The sequence below is a fragment of the Bos grunniens genome, chromosome 4 (assembly GCF_055505025.1).
Source record: "Bos grunniens cultivar Pamir isolate PY7600 chromosome 4, Bosgru_T2T1.0, whole genome shotgun sequence".
Lineage (NCBI taxonomy): Eukaryota > Metazoa > Chordata > Mammalia > Artiodactyla > Bovidae > Bos > Bos grunniens.
This window is the reverse complement of record NC_141168.1, coordinates 15,856,244-15,875,502: the sequence shown is the minus strand read 5'-3', so window position 1 is coordinate 15,875,502 and position 19,259 is coordinate 15,856,244. Positions and strand designations below refer to the sequence as shown.

At 42.1% G+C, this 19,259-nt stretch overlaps 1 protein-coding gene across 9 annotated transcripts in view; it reads left to right on the top strand.

The window, feature by feature from the left end:
• The window catches only part of TMEM178B (transmembrane protein 178B), a 415,735-nt gene that overhangs the window by 17,626 nt on the left and 378,850 nt on the right, over window positions 1-19,259 (top strand). The gene's annotated exons all lie outside the window — the stretch shown is intronic.

Sequence of the window (19,259 nt, the reverse complement as noted above, 5' to 3'; positions counted from 1 at the left end):
AGACCACCGCGTCCCAGCTCGACAATGGATGAGAGACACGTTTACTCTCCACGTCACTGGGAAGTGGATTCTCTTCCCAAACAGCAGTGACTGTTGTTCAGGCTGGTCATCTCACAGGGAAGGTTTAGAGAACTTCTCCTTTAGCTATGCGGTCTACTAAGGGCAGACCATTGCTGTCATTTGGATAGTAGAATAAATCTTTTGTTTTTCAGCAGACAAATATACATCTGGCTACATTGCTTGGCTCTCTAACTAAGCTGAATAAATGATTCTTATCAAGGAAACATTTTCTATGACCACTGTATCTCCTGGAGTTATATTGGTTAAGTCTATGCTGAGTTTAAACTAGAAAAATGATTTCCAGGACCCTCTGCATAAAGCACCATAGACCAAAATTCAGATTGTACATTCAGTAGTAACCATTGGGTAGGCATCCCAACTAAACACTGAACTTGCGTTTTGAAGAGTTAGATTAATTGTAAAAACTGATTATAAAAAGTATAAGTGATCTATGCAGCAATGCGAGTCTTATAAAATGGAGGGTCGCCCTTACCCTAGCAAATCGTCTCTTGTCATAAACACTTATTTTAAAACCTGTAGGAATCCAGAGGTTTATTTCAAACTGGAAGGTGGCATCTCATCTTTTGGGGTCAGCAGAGTTGTTACCATTTCAGAAAAGGACGTTTATCTCCTGTGCTGGTAGCATGCCGGTATCAGCTTTTATTACACATATCCGCAGTGGTGTGGTGGCTGGCTGGGCGCTTGCAGATCAATAAAAGCTGCTAAAAAGGGGGATGCATCAGAGACCATAATGGCTCCTTCACAGAAGATAGATCGTCTCCAGCTAGTGAAGTGCACTCAGGAGCAACAGCAACATCCCTGTGCTGAGCTTCTCATTATTTAGAAGAGAGAAACGGACTTTCTCAAGGTGATGAGTCCTATGATGCAGACCTTAACATGCTAAACATACCCTCCAAGAGAGTTTCTGTTCCAAACAGATTCAGTTTGTTTAAGCAGAAGAATTCCTAGGTGGCAAAATACAGAATTGATTCTCTTGGCCTCAAACATGACTTGATTGTAGTTATTCTGCAGCTTGGTTGTCCTGTTAATTTTTAAAAGTCCTCTTATGACTTGAACACTGATTTCTAAGAGACTCAGGTGGGATTGGGTACAGCATCTGTGACGTGTTGGGAAGATTAGGGACCCTAAACACAAAGTGATATGAGTGGGGTTTGAGAGCAGTGGAAACTTCCAGAAGATGGTACAGAGTTCCTTGGATAAAGTTCTTGACTTGAAGGCTGTGGACACATGGAGTCAAGGTTTTGTTTGAGCTGAGTGTACTTATGTGCAGGTGGGTCCCTAGGGTATGATGTCAGAGAGGATGGTGACTTTTTCTAGGGTGTGTGTTCTACTCTGTGGTTCTCCTTCCTGATGCCATGAATAAATTACACAAATTATATATTCACTTATTCAACACATATTTGGTGAATACTTACATGTCAGGGTTTGTATTAGGAGCTTAGGGTACAGTGTGCTTAGTCGCCCAGTTGTGTCTGACTCTTTGTGATCCCATGGGCTGTAGCCCACCAGGCTCCTCTGTCCGTGGGGATTCTCCAGGCAAGGATACTAGAGTGCGTTGCCATACCCTCCTCCAGGGAATCTTCCCAACTGAACCCAGATCTCCCACATTGCTGGCGGATTCTTTACTGTCTGAGCCCCCAGGGAAGCCCTAGGGTACTGTAGTGAACCAAATAGGGCGCCAGCCCTGATGTGGGAGGAACAGCTAGCATGCTGGAGAAATTACAATGTTGGAAGAATGGCTGGGGTTGGGGGAAGGGATGAAGGCGGGCACTGTCGTAGGATCCAATGTCAGCGAAGAACCACCTCCTGTAGGATTTGAAGACATAGGATGGCATGAGATGGGAAGTCTCTGAGAAGAGGATTGGTGTAATTAGACTAGACTTATGGTTTAAAAGGATCACTTGGGTTGCAAAGTTAATAACAGATTACAGTGGGGGTGCATATGGAATCAGGGAGCTAGCCCACATAGAGGGTGGCTGGAACTAGAGCAATGGGAGAAGAGATTGGGTTCTGGATATATTTAGAATGAGAAACTATCAGCATTGGCTCATGGATCAAATGCAACCTGTGAGAAAAAGAGAAGTCAAAGATGGCATCAACGTTTTTTGCCTGAGTAGCTGGTAGTGTGGCGTGCGTGCATGCTAGGTTGCTTCAGTCGTGTCCTACTCTTTGTGACCCCATGGACTGTGACCCCACCAGGCTCCTCTGTCCGTGGGATTCTCCAGGCACGAATACTGGAGTGGGTTGCTGTGCCTTCCTCCAGAGGATCTTCCCAACCCAGGGATTGAACCTGCATGTCTATGTCTCCTGCATTGGCAATGGATTCTTTACAACTAGTGCCACTTGGGAAGCATGGAGTTGCCATTAAATATGATGGCCAGGACGAGGAAGATCTTGGTTTGGGAATCCATTCTTTTGGACATGATAATGTTTGAGATACCTTTTGAATGTTCAAGTGGAAATGTTTATGGCTAATTGGACATATGGGCCTGGGTTCAGGGGAGAAATCTCACTTGGGATGTAAATTTAGGAGTCATCAGCTAGCTTATGGTATTTTTAAAGTCATGAGACTGAATGAGATCACCTAGAGAGTGAGTGTAAATAGAGAAGAGAGGAGGTCTAAGGATTGAATCCTGGGGCTTTATAAACCTCAGGGAGATGAGGAGGAGTTGGTCAAAGACACCAAGAAGGAACAGCTAGTGTAGTGAGAGAAAAATGAGGACAGTGTGGCATTCTGGAAGCCAGATAAAGGACGTGGTTTAAGGAGGAGGAGGAAGTGATCAACGGTTTGCAAGGCTGCCCGTGAGTCCAGTGAGATGAGGCTGAGACTTGAACTTTGGCTTTCACAACACAGAAGTTAATTGATTCCGGTGGTAGATTCAAGAGTAAATGAGAAGAGGGGAGGAATTGAAGACAGTGAGTTTAGACAACTTTTAAAAGGGTTTTCCGTGTAAAAGTAAGGAGAGAAAAGGTAGCTGGACTGTGAAATTTAGACTAAAACTTTTTTTTTAATTCGAGAAATACTAGCATAATTGTAGGCTGATGGGGACTCAGTAGATAGGGACAAAACTGATGGTACAGGGAAAAAAGAAGGAAGAACTGCTGGAGCAATTGCTGGAGAAGGTTGAGGCAGAAAGGAAGGTGGAGAAAAGAATGAAAGGAAGGGATGGAGCCCAGGAAGAAACACATGTTTTAGGGGAGTAAGTAAAAATCTGAGATGATCATTTATTTATTCCTTTTTTTGTTAAAGTATAGTCGATTTATAATATTGTGTTAGTTTTAGGTATATGGCAAAGTGATCATATATACATATATATGTGTATATATACATATGTATATTCCTTTTAAAAATTCTTTTCCATTATAGCTTGTTATAAGATATTGAATATAATTCCATAGGGAATTGCATATAGTATAATACAATATATTACACAGTCAATCCTTGCTGTTTTTCTGTTGTGTATATAGTACCGTGCATCGTTAATCCCCTGTGGCAGATTTATTCCTCTCCCCCTGCCCCTTTCCCCTTTGGTAAGCATAAGTTTGTTTTCTGTGTCTGTGAGTCTGTTTCTGTCTTGCAAATAAGTTCATTTGTACTATTGTTTAAATTTCACGTATCAGTGATATGTGGTGCCAGTGGTAAAGAACCAGCCTGCTAAAGCAGGAGGCGGAAAAGACATGGGTTTGATCCCTGGATTGGTAAAATCCCCTGGAGGAGGGCATGGTAATGCACTCCAGTATTCTTGCCTGGAGAATCCCATGGACAAAGGAGCCTGGTGGGCTATAGTCCATAGGGTCACACGGAGTCAGACACAACTGAAGTGACTTAGCACACACATGTAAGTGATATCATGTAGTATTTGTCCTTGTCTGACTTACTTCACTTAGTAGGATAATCTCTAGGTCCATCCATGTTGCTGCAAATGGCATTATTTCATTCTTTTTTATCGCTGAATAATATTCCATTGTTTATGCGTACCATATCTTCTTTATCTGTCATCTGGTAATGCATGCTTAGGTTGCTTCCTTGTCTTAACTATACTAAATAGTGCTGCTATGAACATTGGGCTGCATGTAACTTTTTGAATAAGACGTTTTGTCTTTTCTGGATGTATGCTTCGGAGTGGGATTTCTGGATTATATGGTAACTCTATTTTTAGTTTTTTAAAGGGAAACTCCACACTGTTCTCATGGTGGCTCCACCAATTTACATCCTCAACAACAGTGTATGAGGATTCCCTTTTCTATACTCTCTCCAGCATTTATTATTTGTAGGCTTTTTGATGATGACCATTTTGATCAGTGTGAGGTGATACCTCTGTTGTAGTTTTAATGTTCATTTCTCTAATAATTAATGATGTTGAGTATCTTTTCATGTGCCTGTTGCCCGTCTGTATGTCTTCTTTGGAGAACTGCCTATTTGGATTTTCTGCCCATTTTTTTGATTGGATTTTTTTTGTTATTGAGTTATATGAACTATCTGTATATTTTGGAAATTAAGCTTTTGTGGGTTGCATCATTTGCAAATATTTTTTTTTCCAGTCTATAGGCTGTTTTTTTGTTTTATGGTTTCCTTTGCTGTGCAAAAGCTTATAAGTTTGATTAGGTCTTATTTGTTTAGTTTTGGTTTTATTTCTTTTGCCTTGGGAGACTGACCTAAGAAAACACTGGTACAATTTATGTCAGAGAAGGTTTTGCCTCTGTTCTCTTCTAAGAGTTTCATGATGTCAGGTCTTATGTTTAAGTCTTCAAGCCATTTTGAGTTTATTTTTGTGTCTGGGTGTGAGAGAGTGTTCTGACTTCACTGATTTACATGCATCTGTGAGACTATCTTTCTTGATGCAAGTTATCTATCTTCTTGCTCACACTACTTGCGAGATAATTTGAGCCAAGAGCTTTAAGCTTCTTAGAAGAGAGTTTCTATAGCATGTTGGCATCTTGTTGGCATTGAGCATTTAATGGAAGTTTTCTCTGAAGAAAGCAGGATTGGAGAGTGGACTACACTCTGGTAATGCATGTTGGTTTTGCTTTTTGCTTTATAAAAAGGAACTGGTCAGGGTAGCCTGTTTTAGGCATCAGCTGGTTGGTGATTGGTTTGGACCCTCTGAGACATATTGCACTTAGGTGTTCATTGAAATGTGTTGTGTTGTGTCTTGAAGTATGGTATTCTGAAAAGTTCAAAAGGTTTCAGTTTTAAAAGCTGGCACAACCCATTCTGGAACCTCTTCTACTAGCTGCTGTAGTGATCTTTAACGAACAGTTTCTGCAGTATTTTCACTTAATAGCATCACTTTAATTAGGATCTTAGGGTGCTTTGGTGCTGATGACATTCAAGTCATTTTTGAGATAAAGCTGCTTTATTTTCAGGCTGAATAGACACATTCTTGCCTTGTCATGCTAAAAATGCTGCACTATGTCTGCATTTCAGAGCCACTGATTAAATGAGTGAAGACCTATGGTGGTGTGGAATTAGTCTTCTTTGTCTATTATATTGTAAGTTTCTCTGGAAAACAAAGCCCAAGAACGTCTGGGAACCTCTCAGCTACAAATATTTTCTATGATTACTGTAGGAATTTAAGTCACAAAATCTTCCTTTCTTGGGGGAAAAAGAACACATCAAATTATATGTCTGCATGTTTTTTGAGAAGATATGAATATATTGAGCTTCCCAGGTGGCGCTAGTGGTAAAGAACTTGCCTGCCCAAAGCAGGAGACGTAATAGACATGGGTTAAATCCCTGGGTCAGGAAGACCCCCTGGAGGAGGGTGTGGCAACCCCCTCCAGTATTCTTCCTGGAGAATCCCCATGGACCTAGGAACCTGGAGGGCTACAGTCCATGGGGTCACAAACAGTCGGACAGGACTGAAGCGACTTAGCATAAAAACACACATGGATATCATTAGTCTCTTTGATTTCTTCTTTGGAGATTGTAAAGACTCAAAAATCTAAGAAAAACTGTAAAAGTTCTAGAAACAAAGAGTAACAGGTGCAAGTTAGGGGAGCAGGTGGTGTATAATTTCACCTTTGCCTCCTACTCAGAAGGAGAGGGGAAATCAGGTCCCAATTTGGAAACCATGTGAGAAATGTCATTCATTGCTACCTAAAATTGCACGTAACTTTTGGTTTTTTCTTTACCCTTCTGGCTTGTGGCTGGGAGCATGTTTGATTCCATCTGGAAGCAAGTAGGTTCTGAATTTCCACAAAATGTCTTTCAGGGTGTATGCCATGACCGATTTTATTTTTTCAAGCTCTTAGAAATTTCTAAGCGTATCACATTTTTCTATTTGGTTATTGCCACTTTCTGTCACAACTATCACAGTGATAGGTTTATTCAAAGGATGCTCTCCTCCCTAATCGTCTGTCACTTACTTTTCCTCTCTCTTTCAGTAGCTGCTTATTCTCTCATATATACCTTTCATCAGGACTTTTGTTTTTTACTAAACCGTCACCAATATGTAGGGCATGTGATTATTTTCATCATTTTGCATATGAGGCACTGGACACAAAAAGGTTTATCACCTGTTGCCTGACTAGTAAACAGTGAGAGCATACCTGGACTATTGCTTTTTTCCATATTCATTCAACCTCTACACTCCAGGATACTGCCTTGTAGTGCTGGGTTGAACTGGGGATGTGCCTGTGTATTCTCCTGCTTTGTTCTCCTTCATCACGGCATCCATCAGAGAGACCAGGTGTGTGAAGGGAGGTGCAAGTGCCGATGGTAGCTCTAGGCAACCAAACCATATCTCTCCACTTACCTTGACAGCCTCAGACTTGGTATCTAGAGCTGAAGAAACTCAGAACTACATTCTATACAACATGATTAGCCTCTTGGCAAGATTCTTGCTCTGGCTCTTTATGACGGACATTTCCCCAGACTTGAGGGGAGAGTAGTTTTCCAGTTTAAATATTTTGTTACGCTACACTTTCAGTTGTACTGTAGGTCAAATGGTTGCCCATCCAACATAAAGTGACTGTTTATCAGATTTATCTCTTTCCTTGTGGGTGCACAGCCAGACTGTTCCCCTCCCACCAGATCGCTGCAGCTGGGTGTGGCCATTTGACTGAGTTCTGGCCAATGGTATATGGATGTAAGTGATAAATTTCACCTCTATGTCTGTGCTGTGAAATCCTCCTGTGTTATCCCCTACTTTCTCCTACATTTCTATTTGGATTCTCACTATTTGGATTACATTGAAATTCAAGGATGAAGATGGTAAAGCCTCAGGAAGAATGACTGGAAATAGTAGTCTTTCTTGTCTTGTTGGCCAGTTGAATTTTAGTGAGCAAGAAATAAATTTCTTAGTTTTAAGCCATTGAAATTCTAGAATTTATATGTTAAAGTGGCTAGTATTTCATTATTTACTTATGTATATAATATCTTAGGGCTTCCCTGATAGCTCAGATGGTAAAGGATGTGCCTGCAATGCAGGAGACCCAGGTTCAATCCCTGGGTTGGGAAGATCCCATGGAGAAGGAAATGGCTAACCTCTCCAGTATTCTTGCCTGGAGAATTCCATGGACAGAGAAGCCTGGTGGGCTACAGTCCATGGGGTCACAAAGAGTTGGACATGACTCAGCGACTAATACACAAATACATAATAACTTAATGTATCCATTTTCAGCTCTAACATGAAAACCTGTCTTGAGACAACATATAAACTACATCTACATATCTACATCCAGGTTAACACAATAAATTCAAGATCCTTCTACCAATATCAGCAGTACAATAGAGTTTTACAAATTTATATATTCTTCTGTTCCCTGATAGCTCAGTTGGTAAAGAATCCGCCTGCAATGCAGGAGAACTTGGTTTGATCCCTGGGTTGAGAAGATCCCCTGGAGAAGGGAAAGGCTACCCACTGTAGTATTCTGGCCTGGAGAATTCCATGAGATTGCAAAGAATCAGACATGACTGAGTGACTTTTACATATATGTTTATAACAAGATTTGTAGAAATAAAAGATTATTTTCCATTACTTTTTTCTCCAAATTTTTAAGTATTGTCAAAGATTGCTTAACTTAGATTTTTGATTATTATTTCAATATTGAAGAGAACCAATTCACCTCGAGTCTTTTTGGCCAATGGAGCTCCATGAGAGTCTGTCCATGGTCCTGAAAAATTTAGCATCGTCATTGTGTTAAATTTGCAATTGTCTCCTTCAAATCTCATCTCACAGTAATGTGTGCAATACTTCTTCTTATAGAATGTATCCATTAGACCATTAGTTTTCTTAAACAGCTAGGTGTTCCTTTTGTGTCAACTTGCCAAAATTTTCTGCTTGTGATTTTCTGTTCTGATTCATCGACATTACCAAAGAGCTCCTTACTGCCAGTGCTCTTCTAAAAAATATGAGTCTCTGTGACTTTTTCCCAGTCGGGAGGAGGCATCTCTCTAATTTATTGCATCTTTTATTCACTTGAAGTTAGAGTCTATGCCACTTGAAACTTTTAGTATTGAAAAACTTTCCCAGTGCAGATGGAGAATGTTCTTCTAACCCTTATCATGCTCATCAGATTAAAGTTTTAAATCTAAAGCTTATCAGGTTTGTCATAGCACAGTTTAAAAAATAATTTTGATATCAACCCAATTTAAAAACAGGTAAAATGGGTTTATCTAAGCTTCTATTTTATACTTTACATGTAAAGTGGTTTATCTAGGCTTCAGTTGTAAATATCTTTTTTAGAGTGTGAGTAGTAACAGTGTAGGCCCTAGAGTTATACTATCTCCAAGGTCCAACTTCACTGTGTAACTCAGAGCAAATTGCTTAACTTTTCTAGATCTCAGTTTCCTCATCTGTAAGATGGAGACTTTATTTTTAACCTACCTCATAGAGTAATTATAAGGATTGCTGCTGCTGCTGCTAAGTCGCTTCAGTCGTGTCCGACTCTGTGCGACCCCATAGATGGCAGCCCACCAGGCTCCCCCGTCCCTGGGATTCTCCAGGCAAGAACATTGGAGTGGGTTGCCATTTCCTTCTCCAATGCATGAAAGGGAAAAGTGAAAGTGAAGTCACTCAGTCGTGTGCGACTCTTAGCAACCCCATGGACTGCAGCCTACCAGATTATAAGGATTGAGTGAGGTTATATAAGCAAAGATCTGAGGACAGTTCCTGGCACATAATGAGTGTTGTCTATGACCATATTTCAAACTTGCAAAAATAATAGAATGGATTAAACAAGATAAATTATATGTAGGTCTCTGTATTAGATAATTGCCAAAATGATCTCTGTTGCCAGAAGTACCTTATGGGCAAGCATATATCTGAGTCTCCAGTTTTAAATTTCTGCTGGGCTTTCTGTTTATCTTTCAAGAGCAGATGACGTTTGCTCTTTTACTAACCCATCTTTGATCCAAGTGCTGGTCATCTTTATTTACAAAAGCAAAACCAAAATAAACAAAAAATCTCTTTAAAAATACCCTGGAACAAATCTTCAACTTTGCTAAAGCCAGCTTGAGCATACCATCCACAGCTGAACTGGAATTAGATGCAGCTGTGAAATTTGTCTTTGGAGACCTTTGTTTCCCCCTTCAGAATCTTTTCCTCCCTTGATAGAATCCTGTTTTGTATCAATTAAAACATTAATCTACCTTCCTTCTTATCATAGCTCTTCAACTGAGGAAAGCGTCTGAGTAGGTTCTTTACTATTATATCAGTTGTAAATGACCAATCAAGTTCCAAGCTTTGTCCTTCACAGAGGAACGTGCTACAGATATGGAGATGAAGTCTTAAGCGAAAGGAATACATTTCTAACATGAAATTTTATTAATAACAACTAGATGGGATGAGTAGTTTGTGGTCATACATCCTTTCCTAACATCCTTATAAACTGCTACCCTTTTCCTTTTTCTTAAAGGTTTATACATTAATTCATTCTGAATTGATTGTCAACCTCTGAATGGACTTATATGTGGCTAGCAATTTACTGTTAAAGAACTGTAAGTGGAGGCCCTCAAAGACGGTGGCAGATCAGCACAGAGTGCCCACACTCAGTAATGTGCTGGACTCCTGACTGGGCATGGGAGCTTGATTTGCCCCACTGTTTGACTGGGCATGGGAGCTTGATTTGCCCTACTGTAGATCTGTAGCGAATTTCAATTTCATATGTATCAACTGTTATTGTCCTTAATCACAGCTACTGATGTCATTTAGTTGAAAAACCTCCATGCTAGGTTGAGTCAAAGCATGGGCTCCTTCTTCTAGCTCTGCCATTTACTTGAGGTCACTGGCCCCTTAGCTTTACATCTTCTGTCTGTAAAAAGAAAATGGTGCCTCTTAATTCAGGCTGCACTCAGAATCAGCTGGGCAGCATGCAGATTCTCAGACCTCAACTCTCTAACTGCTAAGTTACTATGTTTGAGTGGGCTAGGTGGTCTCTAAAAAGACTGAGTTGGGAATTACTGGATGGGTCCATTTTTAAGGTCCTTTGGGTCTTTTGAGTGAGCATTAATTTTTTCTCTGAAAGCTCTTAGTCTGTCCTCTCTTTAAGTGCAAACACTTACACACATAATTTTTTTCTTGTAAAGTGTGAGAGATGCTAGCATCTTTGAAAACCTGCTTCGAGTGGATAATAAGCTAGATTTTGTGGGGAGTACAGGAGAAGTGGTCAGCCTCCTAGATATTCCTGATTTAACCCAGCTCCCTCATCATTATGTGGTTTGTTATTTCAGTTGACATAAATTTATAGAAGTTCCAAAACATCTACATTCTAACATGAAAATACAATAAGCATGCTCAACCAAATTGAAATTATTTTTAGACCATTCACTCTGAAGTTCTTCTTGTAGATATAAATGAGGGTTGACTGCATTTGCATGCATGCATACTGCATGGCAATAAGCTGATTTCCTTGCATGGCTGGTAAGCTTATTTCAAAAGAAGCATTCCAAAAGTGTTTTGAGCAGTGGAATAATTATATTAACTGCAAAGGTAAAGCATTAAAGGGCTCTACAGGACAGTAAACTGAACGAGTACATTTTGTGTTTGTTTAAACAAACATATCTTTAAATAATCTGTCTACTTTATAAGTAGACAAGTTCTGACTTAGTGCCCTCAAGATCCTTTTCATGGATATTTGGAAGGGAGAAAAAATTGATTTCCATAGGCTTGATTTAGTTAGTTTATAGGTTATCAAATAATCCTTTGAGATACATTCCTTGGAACATTAGATAAGGCATCAAATTCTAAGTCTGTAACCTGCAAATCTGGGAAAAATTATTTTGGCTCTTTTGAACCTAATCTGGGCTTGGCAAAAATCACTCCAAATCTGTTGCCTGTTGTCTAACTCTTGATTAATTAAGTAATGAACTACAATAAAATGTTTCATGCAATCTTTCTGTTTTTTCTTTTAACTTTAAAAAATTAGAATAATAGATTTTTACCTCTTCCTATCTTTTTGCCTGTGTTCAGGTAGTAAGCAATGGATTTCTTTAGCTGTGGACCTCACTGCTGTTTAAGAGCTTTTGTGGAAATGGTTGAAGTTATTAATTGTGTTTTCCCTGGTATGGTGGAGATGTCCTTGGAGCTTGAGGCCTAGGGTGTGTTAGTCACCCAGTCACGTCTGACTCTTTGTGACCCCATGGACTGTAGCCCACCAGGCTCCTCTGTCCATGGAATTCTCCAGGCAAGAACACTGGAGTGGGTTGCCATTCCCTTCTCCAGGGGGTCTTCCTGACCCAGGGATCCAACCTGGGTCTCCTGCACTGCAGGCAGATTGTTTACCATCTGAGCCACCAGGGAAGCCCCAGAACTTGGGGCCTAGGGTGTGTTAGATCTCTGAGGTGGTTCTGGTGGCTTGGAAGCTGCTGTAATGGTAAGAAGTCTGAAACAAACATGTCTCTTGATGTCTTAGTGTTTCTTTCTGTTTTGTGTGGTGACTGATGTTTTGTTTTGAGAGACTGATGGATGACAGACAACTATCTAGAAATAAAAATATATTTAGCATGTTTTGATACAGCGACTCTATTAGGTATCAAATATTTTTGTTGTGGAGTTGAGTTTTAATGACCGTATTACTAAAAATTATACTTCCAGCGTGCAGAGCTGAAGCCCCACTCTTTCTGAATCATCCAGTGCAAAGGAATAATCAGAATATGAGAGTCTCCTTAGCATCCTTGTCATCACCTCTGTTTTTCTTCTTCTGGTTCCTGGATAGTGTATGTAGGAGTGTGTGTATTTGTGTGCATGTTGCACGTGTGTGTGTGCATGTGCACACATGTGCCACGTGCCTCCCTGTATGTCTGAGTGAGTTTTAGTTTTTCAGTAGGCTTTTTGGGGATGTTTGAGGTGAGACTCAGTGAAGAAGAGCAAGGGCCATTGAAGAGTAATTGCTGCTTGATGGCAGAGCTAAAGCACTGTGAAGAGGTTAGCAACCCCTTTTTATTGCCTGCAATGCAGAGATTTTGTAATTAGTAGTTTCATTAGAGAGTGTGCATGACTATTAAATGGTTCAGGCAAACAAAGCATTCATTGTATTGGAAAATTTACTGTAATCAGATAGAAAAAGTACTGTTTTAGGGAATCATTTGTCAGGTTGAAGAAATTGTTTCAGTGTTTGAAAGTCTTTTCTTATTAAAAGGGTTTTTTTCTCATAGTCTTTGAAATGTATACAGGTCAGTGTCTTAGTCCCTTTGGGCTGCTGTAGCAGCCATACCGTGGACGGGATGACTTACCCAGCAGGCATGTATTTTTCACAGTTCTAGAGGCTGGAAGTCCAAGATCGAGGCACTGGCAGCTTTGAGGTCTGGTGAGAGCCTTCTTCCTGCTTCAGTCATCTTCTCACTGTGTCCTCACATGGTACCAAGATCTCTTTTATAAGGGCACTAATCCCTTTCATGAAGGCTCCACCATCATATCTAATCACTTCCCAGTACCATCTCATTGGGGGTTAGGATGCTGTATATGCATTTAGGGTGGGAGAGGCACAAACATTTAGTCCATAACATTCAGTGTTCAAAACATGGTTACTTTGCTAGGGCTCTATTTGCATTTATCATGTGTTATGTCCTCTGAGTGGGGTTTCTTTACTTAATAGTGCAGGGCACATTTTATTCCATTGATAGAGGTTAACACATTTCTTGGGAGTTGGGATGGTTGTGTTTGGCAGTGGTGTTTGCCTGTTGCAGATTTCATTTTGTGAGCTCTCCTACACTGCTGCTATAAGGCCAACAGAAACGTGCTAGTTTCTAAGCATATGCAGGGTTCCTGGCATGGAAAAAGCTGATGGGGGTTTGCCCACACACCAACTGTCTCTGTTTAGGAGTAGCTATCCCTATTTTTTAACCATCTTCACACTTTGTCGATCCAGAGAGGTACAGTGTATTTTAATCAAGCCCTAAGGCAGCTTTGTGGCTAGGTTAATTATAACCCTCTCTTCTATTTGTACAGTGTTTTACAGGCTTAAGAACATTTCTACTTATCACAGTTCCTTTGATTTTCTGAGCTTTCTGGGCGGTAGGCAGGGTAGGTGGTATGACCCCATTTTACAGAAGAGAAAGTTAAAGCTGATGGCATTATAGAAAATGTGTCCAGTGAAGTAGGTGGAGCCAGGACTCTGGAGTCTCCATCTGGAACTCTGTCCATCACAGCCCGCCACCTTTACTTCTATCCCCAGGGACCGCTAAATCCAGGAGCCAAAAGATGCCCAGAATAGCCTTCGTGCCGTTTGTGAGTTTCCTCTGTGTTATATTTGTCGTTCCCCCGCTACCTAGTTTTCTTTCAAATGGAGAGAGGAAAAAAAATGATCACTCCCCAGGTGGTGCCAGCTCATCTTTTCTGTGGACTTGGGAAGGCAGTGACCAGTCTAGACCTGCTGAATCACGTGGCATGGATCCTGGGGGCAGGAAAGAGAGGAGCAGCGGGTGGTGGACGTAGCTGGCCAGACGGGGTTGCGACGATAAAGCATTCCAACCAGCGTGCTCTGTAGTTTTCACCCTCTTGTCTCCGAAGTCACGAATCAGCCGCCTCCAGAAACCTGAATGCAAGGATCACCTTTTGTTCAGTTCCCACCTTTCTTTCGCTTTGGCGCTAGTGTGGCATCTACACATTATAATCTATTGATTCGTCTGTCTACCTTACCTGATAATGAATTCTTTGAAGGCAGGGACTGTATCTCCTCTGTCTATCTCCATTTCTGTCACCCTGCCCAGTATGTAGTAGGCTTTCTCTGAATGTTGGTTGAATGACTGAGTGAACTTTCAGCGCTGGGCTCGAATGGAGGCTTAGTGGTGTTGGCTTTCATGCAGCTTCAGGGGACAGAATTTGACTTGGAAGAAATCTGAATTCATGCAGTAATGAGGTGTGTTGTTTGAATTTGTACCGTGCAATATGTTGTTCCGTTTATTTAATAACAGCATTGCTGACAGATTTCCTTTGAAGATTTATTGGCAGATTTTACTAACTGTATTAGTGCTGGAATTATGGATTTTCCCTTGTAAACCTCATCATAGCCAAGGAAAAAGGGGTGATTGGATTCAGATCCTTCACAGGTTGTCTGCATAATCACTGTTGAGAGAAGAGAGTCTTCCTCATCTGGGTATCAGACTAGAAACAATTGTCTTTGTTTCTTTCCATCCATCCCCGCCCCCTGCAATGCACAACTGGGAGCATATTCATGCATTTTTCAAGCTCTTGCTACCTGTGTTTTAGTTGAATCTGAGTGAGGTCAGATATTGACCAGATTTCAGTGTAAAACAAACAGAATTCATGTTCCCCCAGCCTCCTGAGATGCAGGAAGAGCATCTGGGCAGGTGGCATAGCCTTTGTCTTCTTACCTGGAGGCTCACAGGAAATGGGCTGTCTTGGTTCCCACTGTGGGGACAAAGGGGCCTTCATTGCACAGCCCATATTCTTTGCACCTCGGCCTCCAGTGGGGCTCAGGAACGCCTTCCACTGCCCGCGAAAGAGGTAAAGGTCCTTTGCAGAGGCACAGATGTATTGGTGGGTGTCGGGGAAGAATGCTGTTTAACAAAGCCAAGGTCTTTTCTAAGTCTGAAGACACACTCAGATTTCCAGAGTTTTATTTTTCCTCTGTCCGTTGCCCTATTTCTGCCATCTGAGCACCATCATAATTATCTCCACTCCTTCTTTTACCCTTGCTTTCATCATTACTGAGTTGCATCTATTATTCAGTATTAATGGGTTGTGTTTGCCGGGGCTGCTTTGGGAAAGTAGACTGGGTAGTGTGACAACAGAAGTTTATTTTCTCGCGATTCTGGAGGCTAGAACGCTGAGATCAAAGAACCAGCTCTCTGGTCTCGCTCCTTGGCTCGTAGATGGCCACCTCTGCCCTGTGTCTTCACACGGTCCGCCCTCTCGGGGCCGGTGTCCTAGGCTCCTCTTCGTCCAGTGGTGTCCGCCATATTGGATTAGGGCCCGCCCCAGCCCCGGGCCTGCTGACGTACCTGTGGTTAGGACTGTAACACGTAAATTTGAGAGGACACAATTCGGCTTATAATAACATGGGCTGAAAGTCAGAACTCTTCATGAACTTAAAGGACAGTTGCACTGAAAAAGTCAGAAAGTGAAAGCGTCGGTTGCTGGGTCGTGTCCTACTGTTTGAGACCCCACGGATTATAGTCTGTCAGCTCCTCTGACCATGGGATTCTCCAGGCACCAACACTGGAGAATGTAGCCATTCCCTTCTCCAGGGGATCAAACCCAGGAATCAAACCTGGGTCTCCTACATCGCAGGTAGATTCTTTACCATCTGAGCACTGGGGAAAAGAGTCAGAAGCCGGACTTAAATCCATTACAGTAGGTATGACTTAAGCCCTTTGTGGGCTTTTGTCTAGATGTTAGGGCCTGACGGAGGAGGAATGGAGGAGAAAAAGAGGGGAGAGGAGTAGAAATCAGAATGCAGCCAGGGAAGGGCTAGCTGGCTGAGCTGTAGTGTCTGAACTCAGCCTCCATCCCAAGATTGTAATCTGAAAGATGGAACATTTTATTTCTTTTGCTTTACTTAGCCACAAATGGAAATGCATGTTAATGTCATTTTCATTAAAATTATTCTCCTCCTTAATTTCCCTCATCAGTTGTAATGACCTCTTCCAAGTTAGAATGCTAAAGGATGTTAGAGGGAAAACATAAAATGGGACATGCAGCTTCTCAAATAGCTCTGAAACAAAGTATGTGGTCGTTAGAAGACTGTGAAAGCAAAGACAGAAATTTATAGAGTCTGTTTAACTCAAAAGAGCTTCTCAATAGGACCTTTAAGAAGGGTCAGTTAGGGTTCAACAAGGCAAAACTGTGAAATATGCGTTTGTTTTTGTGCTTCCATTCAGCTTTGCAACCCTCCTGGTTGCTGTTTGGTAGTTCCGAAGTGTCCTGTGATTCTCAAAGTGGGGTTCCTATACTTCCTAGGAGGATGTGATGCCCAGGAAAAACATGGCACCCCTGTGTCATTTGTGAATTTTACTCTATGATTATTTGGAAAATCAAGTAATTAAACTATTAAATAATTTAGCATTATTTTTATACTTAAATGGATATATTACAGAGAAGAGCACAAAATGTACATGACTTTTAAAGCTGAAACTTAACACTTTAAAGGCATTTAGGGCTTTGATAGGTCATGCCGACTCTTTATTTTCCCTAGGAAGAGAAGTTCATAGTCTTTTACTCTTTGGAGTAAGTTCCCAGGTGGATCAGTGGTAAAGAATCCACCTGCCAATGCAGGGAGATATAGGGAATGCACGTTTGATCCTCGGGTAGGGAAAATACCCTGGAGGAGGAAATGGCAACCCACTCCAGTATTCCTGCCTGGAGAATCCCTTGGACAGAGGAGCCTGGTGGGCTACAGTCTGTGGGGGTGGCATAGAGTGAGACGTGACTGAGCGACTGGGCATGCACACGTGATAGGTCATAAGAAAGTTTTAGAAATTCTTAAACTCTCTGCAATTACCAGGTGTCTCAAGCCTTCTTTTGGCCTCAGGCCACTTTCCGAAGTAACTACCAGATACTTTGATGAAACTATATGTGTAAATACTCTAATAAATGCCAACCCATTAATGGGAACACAGTGGTCCTTGTACTCATCACCCTCTTCATGCCTGGATAAGCCTTGGGTATTTCACTTGTGGCCATTGAGTGAGCGCGTCTCTGCCTCTTGTTTCATGTATTCACTCAGCATATTAATATATCACTGGGCACTGACAATGTGCCTGGCACTGGTCTAAGCACCTGAGATAGAGGAGTAAAAAAGAAACAAGATACCTGCCATGGCTGAGTCTACATTCTAGCAGGGAGACAGTCATCAGGATAAGTAAATGATAATATTGTGAGTTTGAGCAAACTCCAGGAGATAGTGAAGGATAGGGAAGTCTGGTGTGTTGAAGTCCATGGTGTTGCAAAGAGTCAGACACAACTTAACAGCTGAACAACAACAGCACTGATGTTGTGTTTGAAGCTGATGAGTGTTTGGGGGAAAAAATGGAACAAGGTAGGGAGCATAGGGAATGTGGAGGAGGGCACTGGCTTGGGATTTCAAGGAGGCGGGACAGGCAAGGACTCACCAAATAGATGACATTGAAGGAGATAAAGGACCAAGACATATAGATTTTGGGGAAAGAGGAGGAAGAGTGAGGAAGCAGCCATGTTAAATCGCTAAGGCTGGCATATGCCTGGCCTGCCTGAGAAATAGCCAGAGGCCAGCAGAGTAGAGTGAGTGAGTGAGGGAGGGGCAGAGCAGTAGGAGGTGTATTCATGTAGGGCCATCGTTAGGTCTTTGCTTCCACTCTGAGGAGGGGTCACAGTCACTGGGGTCATTCTGGTTGCTGTGCTGACAGTAGATTGTAGGGGGACAACGACAGAAGCAAGGAGATCAGTTAGGAGGCAGTTCACAGCACAGACAGGTGATGGTGGCTTGGGGCAGAGTGTTAGCAGAGGAAGTGGTGAAAAGTGGATTCTGGAGATATTTTAAAGGTAGAGTGAAGAGGATTACTTATGGATTGGATGTGAGAGAAAGAGAGGACTCAGGGAAGGCTCCAAAGTTTTTGGTTGACCAGGGATGGAGTTGCTGTCAACCAAGATGGAGACCTCAATGATCCAGCAGACTTTGGGGAGATAAGGGCTTTGGTTTGGGGTGTATTAAGTTGGAGATGTCTGGTAAACATTGCAGAGGAGGCAGTGGATATATGTGTCTGGAGGTCAGCAGAGTGATCTGGACTGGGGATATAAACGAGAGTTGTTGGCATGCTGCTGCTGCTGCTGCTAAGTCGCTTCAGTCGTGTCCGACTCTGTGCGACCCCATAGACGGCAGTCCACCAGGCTCCTACGTCCCTGGGATTCTCCAGGCAAGAGTGCTGGAGTGGGTTGCCATTTCCTTCTCCAATGCATGAAAGGGAAAAGTGAAAGTGAAGTCGCTCAGTCATGTCTGACTCTTCACGACCCTGTGGACTGCAGCCTACCAGGCTCCTCCGTCCATGAGATTTTCCAGGCAAGAGTACTGGAGTGGGTTGCCATTGCCTTCTCCGAGTTGTTGGCATAGACTAGTTGTTTAAAACTATTAGATGAGACCGCAAGGGAGTGGGTGAGAGAAGATTAAACACTGAGGCTTGGGGCACTGCACTGTAAAGAGGTCCAGGAGAAAGAAAACCAAGGAGGAGTGGTCAGTGGAAATTAAGTGAAAGAAAGTGTTTCCAGGAGAAGGAAGCAGTCTGTGTCACAAATTGCTGGTTGAGCAAATGAAATGAAGAATTAGATTTGTCCACTGGGTTTGACCATTTGGAGGTCCTTGGTGGTTGTTTTGGTAGAATAGCAGAAGTCCAGTTGGGCTAGGTTCACAAGAGGATAGAAGAGGAGATATTGGAGACCTTGAGTATAAAGAACTTCTCAAAGATGGTTTGTCATAAAGGTGGTAGAGAAATGGAAGATTAGTTGGAGTGAGAAGTGGCCCTGGGAGAGGGATGTTTAAAGGGGGGAGAAAGAACAGCAGATTTGCATGATGATGGGAATGGTCCAATAGGGAAGGGAAATTTACCGATGTTGGGGGGGTGGATCCTTACAGTGATATCATTAACTAGGCACCCAGGGATGGGATCTAGTGCACAGGTGTGCATCAGACAGGTGTGTGAGCAGCTCATTTATAGTAACGGGAGGCGAGGCAGAATGTGTGGTAGTTAGGCACGTGCTGGTAGGTAGACAGATGCGGTCATGGGAGTTAGTGGAAATTCTATC